General features: G+C 37.4%; 1 long non-coding RNA gene across 2 annotated transcripts; it reads left to right on the plus strand.

The window, feature by feature from the left end:
- Nucleotides 1–50: 50 nt before the first annotated feature.
- On the plus strand, nucleotides 51–7,213 carry LOC118761865. Of its 2 annotated transcripts, none has more exons than XR_004997693.1 (2): nucleotides 51–89; nucleotides 6,684–7,213. It is a non-coding gene; the product is annotated as an uncharacterized LOC118761865 (long non-coding RNA). The 2 variants fall into 2 exon arrangements; XR_004997692.1 differs by lacking the exon at nucleotides 51–89 and adding an exon at nucleotides 5,449–5,476.
- Nucleotides 7,214–9,778: the final 2,565 nt, after the last annotated feature.

The following is a 9,778-nucleotide window of genomic DNA, read 5'->3' on the forward strand; positions in this document are numbered from 1 at the left end:
GATAGACAGCATGTTGAGAGGATCGTTATTATTTGTTGCTAATTGAGATTAATAAAGATTGGTTAATGAATAAGCCTAATTAGTGAAAGGTAGGTTCCTCCTAATTATCTTTTAATATAAGGGACAATGTTTGGGTAGCAATGAGAAAGATGTGTCTGTATGAAAAAGGGGTTTGGCAGGTGAAGTGTGTTTTGTTTTGTGTTAGGTGAGGAGTTATAACTTGGTGTAGTTTATTATTAAGTATTGGGAGTTTAATGAGGTGGATTAGGAAATATTGGTGGGGGTGTTTAATGACATTCTGGTGACCCATCATCATCAGAATGATCCTCCACCGCCTCCTTGGTCTATGAAATAATGACTGTTACTCTATTGACCCCAGGAGGAATGAAAAATAAAGAGACCTTCTTCAGGATACACATACATATATATGTATACTAGCAGTATCGCCCGGCGTTGCTCGGGTTTGTAAGGGAAATAACTATATAAGCATTTTTAGTGAGTTATAGCAAAAAATGCGTTAAAAATGGAATAAAAAATGGTAATTTTTTTTTTAAATCGTTGACTCATCGTAGACATTTTTAGAGAGTTACTTCCCTTATATAATAGCGAAAAATGCATTAAAATGGAATAAAAAATGATGGTAATTTTTTTTTAATCGTTGACTCATCGTAGACATTTTTAGAGAGTTACTTCCCTTATATAATAGCGAAAAATGCATTAAAATGGAATAAAAAATGATGGTAATTTTTTTTTTAAATCGTAGACTCATCGTAGACGTGCGCTAATACCCAGAAGGGCTCGATATGAATCACGACTATAAGATACCCGGCTTTGGTTACACTGCACTGCAAAATGTGGGAGTAGTTAGGAATCTAAATCGTAGGAGACAGACACACAACCTTACTTTTATATATAAAGATTTGTGCAACAACTAAAACATTCAGTTGTGCAAATTGTTTGAATCACGACCATAAGATACCCGAATTTGTTTAAACTGCACCGCAAAATGTGGGAGTAGTTAGGAATCTAAATCGTAGGAGACAGACACACAACCTTACTTTTATATATAAAGATTTGTGCAACAACGAAAACATTCAGTTGTGCAAATTGTTTGAATCACGACTATAAGATACCCGGTTTTGGTTAAACTGCACCGCAAAATGTGGGAGTAGTTAGGAATCTAAAACGTAGGAGACAGACACACAACCTTACTTTTATATATAAAGATTTGTGCAACAACGAAAACATTCGGTTGTGCAAATTGTTTGAATCACGACCATAAGATACCCGAATTTGGTTAAACTGCACCGCAAAATGTGGGAGTAGTTAGGAATCTAAATCGTAGGAGACAGACACACAACCTTACTTTTATATATAAAGATTTGTGCAACAACTAAAACATTCAGTTGTGCAAATTGTTTGAATCACGACTATAAGATACCCGGTTTTGGTTAAACTGCACCGCAAAATGTGGGAGTAGTTAGGAATCTAAATCGTTGGAGACAGACACACAACCTTACTTTTATATATAAAGATTTGTGCAACAACTAAAACATTCAGTTGTGCAAATTGTTTGAATCACGACCATAAGATACCCGAATTTGGTTAAACTGCACCGCAAAATGTGGGAGTAGTTAGGAATCTAAATCGTAGGAGACAGACACACAACCTTACTTTTATATATAAAGATTTGTGCAACAACGAAAACATTCAGTTGTGCAAATTGTTTGAATCACGACTATAAGATACCCGGTTTTGGTTAAACTGCACCGCAAAATGTGGGAGTAGTTAGGAATCTAAATCGTAGGAGACAGACACACAACCTTACTTTTTATATAAAGATTTGTGCAACAACGAAAACATTCGGTTGTGCAAATTGTTTGAATCACGACCATAAGATACCCGAATTTGGTTAAACTGCACCGCAAAATGTGGGAGTAGTTAGGAATCTAAATCGTAGGAGACAGACACACAACCTTACTTTTATATATAAAGATTTGTGCAACAACTAAAACATTCGGTTGTGCAAATTGTTTGAATCACGACCATAAGATACCCGAATTTGGTTAAACTGCACCGCAAAATGTGGGAGTAGTTAGGAATCTAAATCGTAGGAGCCAGACACACAACCTTACTTTTATATATAAAGATTTGTGCAACAACGAAAACATTCGGTTGTGCAAATTGTTTGAATCACGACTATAAGATACCCGGTTTTGGTTAAACTGCACCGCAAAATGTGGGAGTAGTTAGGAATCTAAATCGTAGGAGACAGACACACAACCTTACTTTTATATATAAAGATTTGTGCAACAACTAAAACATTCGGTTGTGCAAATTGTTTGAATGACGACTATAAGATACCCGGTTTTGGTTAAACTGCACCGCAAAATGTGGGAGTAGTTAGGAATCTAAATCGTAGGAGACAGACACACAACCTTACTTTTATATATAAAGATTTGTGCAACAACTAAAACATTCGGTTGTGCAAATTGTTTGAATCACGACTATAAGATACCCGGTTTTGGTTAAACTGCACCACAAAATGTGGGAGTAGTTAGGAATCTAAATCGTAGGAGACAGACACACAACCTTACTTTTATATATAAAGATTTGTGCAACAACGAAAACATTCGGTTGTGCAAATTGTTTGAATCACGACTATAAGATACCCGGTTTTGCTTAAACTGCACCACAAAATGTGGGAGTAGTTAGGAATCTAAATAGAAGGGGACAGACACTCACACAACTACAGCTTTATATATATATACTAGCAGTATCGCCCGGCGTTGCTCGGGTTTGTAAGGGAAATAACTATATAAGCACTTTTAGAGAGTTACTTCCCTTATAGATGCCAATTCGGGCTTTCTTAGCCATTTCTGTTTTGGTGTCTTCAAGCCACGAAGTCGTTGTTCTAAAAGAACGCTGGTCTCCTTGACAACGCTTTACAACGTTAATTTCCTTACACTCCCTTCCCCACAGCTTCACGGGGGAGGGAAGAAGGGGGAGAAGCAACACAGGTGCAGGTGTGACGATGGACGCCAACTCCGCCGCCATCGACACACGAAAAAATATGCATTAAAATGGAATAAAAAATGATGTTAAATTATTTTTAAAATTGTAGACTCATCGTAGACGCGCGCTAATAGCCAGACGGGCTTGATATGAATCACGACTATAAGATACCCGAATTTGGTTAAACTGCACCGCAAAATGTGGGAGGAGTTAGGAATCTAAATCGAAGGGGACAGACACTCACACAACTACAGTTTTATATATATAGATATGAAAAGGAGTGGCTGAGTGTTGGGGAGAGACTCAGGTAGGTCCAGTAACATCCCTAGTTTCATTGGAAGAATGGTGAAGAGAAGAGATTTACTGCCAATCTTTGTCACAGCAGTAAGATAGTAGAGTAAAAAGAAGAAGAGAGAGTGATTGAGAGATGAAAGATAGAGGTAAGGGTGATAGGGGTATGGCAGTAGGGACTCAAGCTCCGAGAGTTGACACTCATCAAACTGGTTTTTGGAGGTCTGGGAATATACCTCCAAAAAACCAGTTTGATAAATGCTAATAAACGAATCTTTCGGATCTTGGGTCACTTTGTTACTTCTGCTACATATATATATATATATAAGAAAATAGTAAAGAGTGAAAAAACGACAGAAGGCTTAAATGTTAAAGAATATATATATTTGTGTCAAGATGTCTGGAGAATATTGGAAAAAATTTTTTTTCCCTCCTTAAAATGACATAATTTTATAATTTTTAAAAAAATACCGGTTTCGCAGTTTGTTTTTCAAATTCTTGTGACTTAATGTTTATTTATAATAACGTAATTCTTGTATTTTTGCTATGGAGAGCTCTAAATAAGGGAAGGAATTAGTGATTTCTTCCGGTGTAAGGGAGATAATCGCTTAAAAAAATTTTTTTCCTTTCCTCTTAGTGTGAATAGTTGAGTCTGGGTTTGTACTTTTCAATGAAGAATGTTTCCTTGTTTAGTCTAATTTGTGATGATGATCCAAAAGCACATTGGTAAAATGGAAAGATTAAAAATTGTGGTTTCAGTTGCTTTGCGCATTTCTCAATGTGTTCACTAAAAGGTATCATTCTATATTCTGGGAATGCAATCTGTTGTCGATGCAGTGTGCATCTACGCCTGAGTGATAGTCCTGTGGACCCCACGTAGTCTTGGTGGCAACCCGAGCATTTAATGACATAAATTATGTTTTCAGAGGCACAAGTAAAGTTAGATTTGATCTTGAATTTCTGTCCCTCTTTAAAAAAAAATTCTGATCCTTCCAATAGGTTAGGACATGTTGCACAGTTCGATCTACCACATTTTTTTACTTTTGCATCCGTAGTTTTAGAAGACAATTTTGCCTTTGTGAGAATCTTTTTAAGTGATTTAGGCTGTTTGTAGCTTTTAATGATTTGGTGTATGTTTAGAATTTCCTTTAATTTGGGGTTTTTATGAAGTATTGGTAAATTCTGGGTGATGATGGTGAAAGCTTCTTTGTTTCTGGGGTTGTATGTAGATATGTAAGGTAGTATTTTCGGGGAAGGTGTGTTGTTGTGTTGAACTTTTCTTAAAGTTTCTATGTTGATTTCTGTTGCACGTCTGATCCCATCCTCTATGAGTTGAGTTGGGTAATGTCTGTCAATTAAGGTGTTTTTGAGTTCTTGCAGTCTGAAGTTCCTGGTATTTTGTTCTGACACTATTGTGCATATCCTTCTTGCAAGGTTGAAGGGGATGTTTGTTTTAGTGTGTCTTGGGTGGCATGAATTAAAGAGAAGGTATTGTTTGGCGTCTGTGGCTTTGTAGAAAATGTCTGTTTCTATTTTAAGGTTAATTTTTTTGATTAGTATATCCAAGAACGGAAGCTCCTTTTGGTTGTATTCCATTGTGAACTGTATATTTGGGTTTATGCTGTTCAATAGGTTTTTAAATTTTAAGAGTTTATCTGTGTTTTCATTCCAGAGAATAAAACAATCGTCCAAGAATCGCTTCCAGTTCTCTTTTATGTATTGAGAGAGGGGGTTTCCAAATGCTCGGGTTGCCACCAAGACTACGTGGGGTCCACGGGACTATCACTCAGACGTAGATGCACACTGCATCGACAACAGATTGCATTCCCAGAATATAGAATGATACCTTTTAGTGAACACATTGAGAAATGCGCAAAGCAACTGAAACCACAATTTTTAATCTTTCCATTTTACCAATGTGCTTTTGGATTATCATCACAAATTAGACTAAACAAGGAAACATTCTTCATTGAAAAGTACAAACCCAGACTCAACTATTCACACTAAGAGGAAAGGAAAAAAATTTTTTTAAGCGATTATCTCCCTTACACCGGAAGAAATCACTAATTTCTTCCCTTATTTAGAGCTCTCCATAGCAAAAATACAAGAATTACGTTATTATAAATAAACATTAAGTCACAAGAAATTTGAAAAACGAACTGCGAAACCGGTATTTCTTTAAAAATTATAAAATTATGTCATTTTAAGGAGGGAAAAAAAATTTTTCCAATATTCTCCAGACATCTTGACACAAATATATATATTCTTTAACATTTAAGCCTTCTGTCGTTTTTTCACTCTTTACTATTTTCTTATATATTCACCCACGTGCTTTACCAAACAAACTTTCTTATCTATATATATATATATATATATATAAAAAAATCAAAATCAACATCCAAGTCGATCAACATCAATGGAAATTGTAGCTGTGATACCAGTGCCGGTGGCACATAATAAGCACCATCTGATCGCAGCCATTTGGCAGCCTCGTCTGGCACCTGTGTTGGTGGCACGTAAAAAGCACCCACTACACTCACGGAGTGGTTGGCGTTAGGAAGGGCATCCAGCCGTAGAAACTTTGCCAGATCAGACTGGGCCTGGTGCAGCCTTCTGGCTTCCCAGACCCCAGTTGAACCGTCCAACCCATGCTAGCATGGAAAGCGGACGCTAAGTGATGATGATGATATATATATATACATATATATACCTTCACATACCTATGTATAAATATTTGTGTCTATGTATGTTTATAGATATGAATCAATGAACGACAAAAGAACAAGAGTTACGTAGACACCTTCATTAGCTTCCAGCTGTTTCTGCTACAGGAAGCAGTGAACTCGAGCCGAGTGTGTGTGCGCGTAGGTGTCTGTGCATTTGTTTATGCTTGCAATCTCTTTTAAGTTGCTCCAAACAGAAACATCTGTCAACCAATCACCCCCCACCTTGGAAGACATGGGAAATAAGAACTTTTGTTCTTGCAAAATGGTTTTGGGTGAGCAATAAGAAGGCTGTCTGTCTGTAAAACAAGGCTACAATAATATATTCACCTAACCCATGCTAGCATACAAAGTCAGAAGTGCAATCAAACATAAGTAAACCCATGTTTATTCATTCATATACTCTTATGCATGCATAAACACACACACACACGTGTATGTGTGCATCTGGTGTTAAGAAGATCATCCAGCTGTAGAAATCTTGCCAAATCTTTCATTGCAGCTCAGCAATGTCCTCTGGTTCACTGCTTCCTCGTCAACTGTCCTACCCATGCCAGTTAGGGAAAATGGATATCAAAACCTTTATAATACATCAGATGATGTATTTTCTTTTCTGTATTTTCCTTCTAATAATTTTGTTTTGTTTCTTGCCAGGTTCTTGTGAGTCCCACTCAGTCAAGTCTATGACTACACTCGATGAGGGTCACCAATCCTCACCTGGCTTCAAGCAAGAGAATATTTTCCCAAGTTCTTCCAACATGAACAGCACAATGGTTGGATATGTTTTCTGGTGGAACACTGCAAACAAACGACTCTGTTTGTGTGACGTGACATTTGTTTATAATTTGCAGCAGATGTCAAGACAAGGAGACATGAGCAGATATATGCACACACACACACACACACACACACACACATAAATGCATACACATACAAGTACAAATGTAGATATGCATACATGAATATACACCCACATGTATATACCATAGACTTTATCAGTTCCTGGTACGAAACCCACTCACAAGGCTTGAGTCAACCTGGAACATTAGAAGAAGTTAATTCTTTAAGGTGCTGCAAAGTGGGACTGAACCTGAAACCACAAGATTGCAAAGTGAATTCCTTAACCTTACAGCCATGCCCCCATCTTTTTTTGGTGATATTTTGAAGATAATAATAATAATAATCCTTTCTACTATAGGCACAAGGCCTGAAATTTTGGGTGTGGGGTCTAGTCGATTACATCAACCCCAGCACCCAACTGTAGTGGGTGCTTTTACGTGTCACTGGCACGGGGCCCAGTCAGGCAGTACTGGCAATGACCTCGCTCGAATCTTTTACACATGCCACTGGTATAGGTGCCAGTAAGGCAATGCTGTAACGATCACACTCGAATGGTGTGTTTTACGTGCCATCGGCATGGAGGACAGATAGCTGCTCTGGCAACGATCATGCTCGGATGGTGCCCTTAACACCCTACTAGCACAGGGCTCGAGTGCCAGTAAGCCGACGCTGGTAACGATCACACTTGAATGGTGCCTTTTATGTGCCACTGGCAAAGAACCGGTTAGCCGCTCTGTCAGCGACCACACTCGTATGGTGCTCTTTGCACCCGCTAGCACTGTAATTTATTAATTAATTAATCAATTAATTAACAATTTTACCAAGTCGATCGGTACGTTAAAATACCTTTATAGGTAAAATTATCCATATAATTATAATTAGGCTCGATGTGTACATATTCAGTCCTAGCACTTTGAAATTTTATAAAAATTGGAAATATTGTACTGAAGAGAGAAGTAAGTAAAATTCAAATTACTTTAATCTCGAAACACGTATATAATTAATTCTGGTCATGTTGATTCATTGTCTTTCTCTTTGCCTTCGTAAAAAAGTATGTTTACCGTCATGGAGATTCTTATAGTAGTAGAAAAGGAATTTTTAACTCCCATTCTAATTTCGGGATGTGGTGAAGCAGTTAGCTGAACCCTAATTATCTCTGTATATATAAAGCTGAAGTTGTCTGTGTATGGCAGGTTCGTTAGCCTTCAACTAACACTGTCTCCTCCGAGATCCTGCGCGCAAGTTGACCAAAATTGAGAGTGTGATAGAAGAAGGTTTCTCTTCCTTCCGCAGAAGAAAAATTCAATTGGACCATGTTAACACCAAAAATTATTTACATCAAAAAGGTGCTTTTTTTTCTATAAAAATCCCTATTTTTTATGATATTCCTATTATAATAAAACTGATTTTAAATTTTGGCACAAGGCCAGCAATTTCAAGGACATACTCTCAGCTAGAACTTAATTTATCAATCTCAAAAAGGATGAAAGGCAAAGTCAACCTTGGTGGGGAATTTGAACTCAGAATGTAAAGACGGTCAAAATTCTGCTTTGCATCCACATAATTCTGCCGGCTCGTCACAGTAATAATAATATAATAACCTTTTTACTATAGGAAGAAGGCCCTGAAATTTGAGTGAGGGGACTAGTTGATTACATCAGACCCAGCCCCTAACTGGTTCTTATTTTATCAATCAGAAAAGGATGAGAGGCAAAGTCGACCTTGTGGAATTTGGTGGAATAAGTACCAGTTGCACAACTCCAGTGTGTAACTGGTACTTATTGAATTGACCCCAAAAGGAAAAGGAAGAAAGCAAGTCGACCTTGGTGGAATTTGAACTCAGACTGTAGCGGCAAACGAGTCATCATAATATTAATAATAATAAGAATGGCTTCAAATTTTAGCACAAGGCCAGCAGTTTCAGGGGAGCAGGTAAGTTGATTACAGCGACCCAGAACTCGAAAGGTACTTATTTTATCGACCCTGAAAGAATGGAAGTTGACATCGGCAACATTTGAACTCAGAACGTAAAGACAACCAAAATGCTGCCAAGCATTTTGCCCAGCATGCTAACTGTTCTGCCAGCTCACCACCTACAATCATCATCATCATCATCAATAATAATAAAAACAATAACAACAACAACCATACTTTTCCTATTTCATATCCTTCATATGTCCCCTTTTACTTTCATCTCTCTCTTCTCTCATTCACTGTCTCCTTTTAAATATCAACTTCACATTTCATTCCCTTCTTTTACATAAACATATATATATATATTATGTGTGTATATGTGTATATATCTATATATATATATATATATATATATTAATATATATATATATCATATTATGTGTATTATAATATATACATATGTATATATATAATATATATATATTATGTATCATCATCATCATCGTTTAACCTCTGCCTTCCATGCTAGCATGGGTTGGACGATTTTGACTGAGGGCTGGCAAAACCAGATGGTTGCACCAGCTCCAATCTTGATCTGACAGAGTTTCTACAGCTGGATGCCCTTCCTAACGCCAACCACTCCGAGAGTGTAGTGGGTGCATTTTACGTGCCACCGGCAGGAGGGCCAGTCAGGCGGTACTGGCAACGACCTCACTCGAATGGTGTCTTTTACGTGCCACTGACACGGAAGCCAGTTAACCACTCTGGCAACGATCATGCTTGGATGATGCTCTTAGTACCCTACTAGCCCGGGCACAAGTAAGGCCACGTGTTATATATATATTATTCTTTAATTCTTGTACTTGCTTCAGTCATTTGAGAGTGGCCATGCTAGAGCACTGCTTTAGTCAAACAAATCAACCTCAGGACTTATTCTTTCTAAGACCAATACTTATTCTATTGGTCTCTTTAGCCAAATTGCTAAGTTACAAGGA

The sequence above is a fragment of the Octopus sinensis genome, unplaced genomic scaffold (genome assembly GCF_006345805.1).
Source record: "Octopus sinensis unplaced genomic scaffold, ASM634580v1 Contig18172, whole genome shotgun sequence".
In the NCBI taxonomy this organism is placed as follows: domain Eukaryota; kingdom Metazoa; phylum Mollusca; class Cephalopoda; order Octopoda; family Octopodidae; genus Octopus; species Octopus sinensis.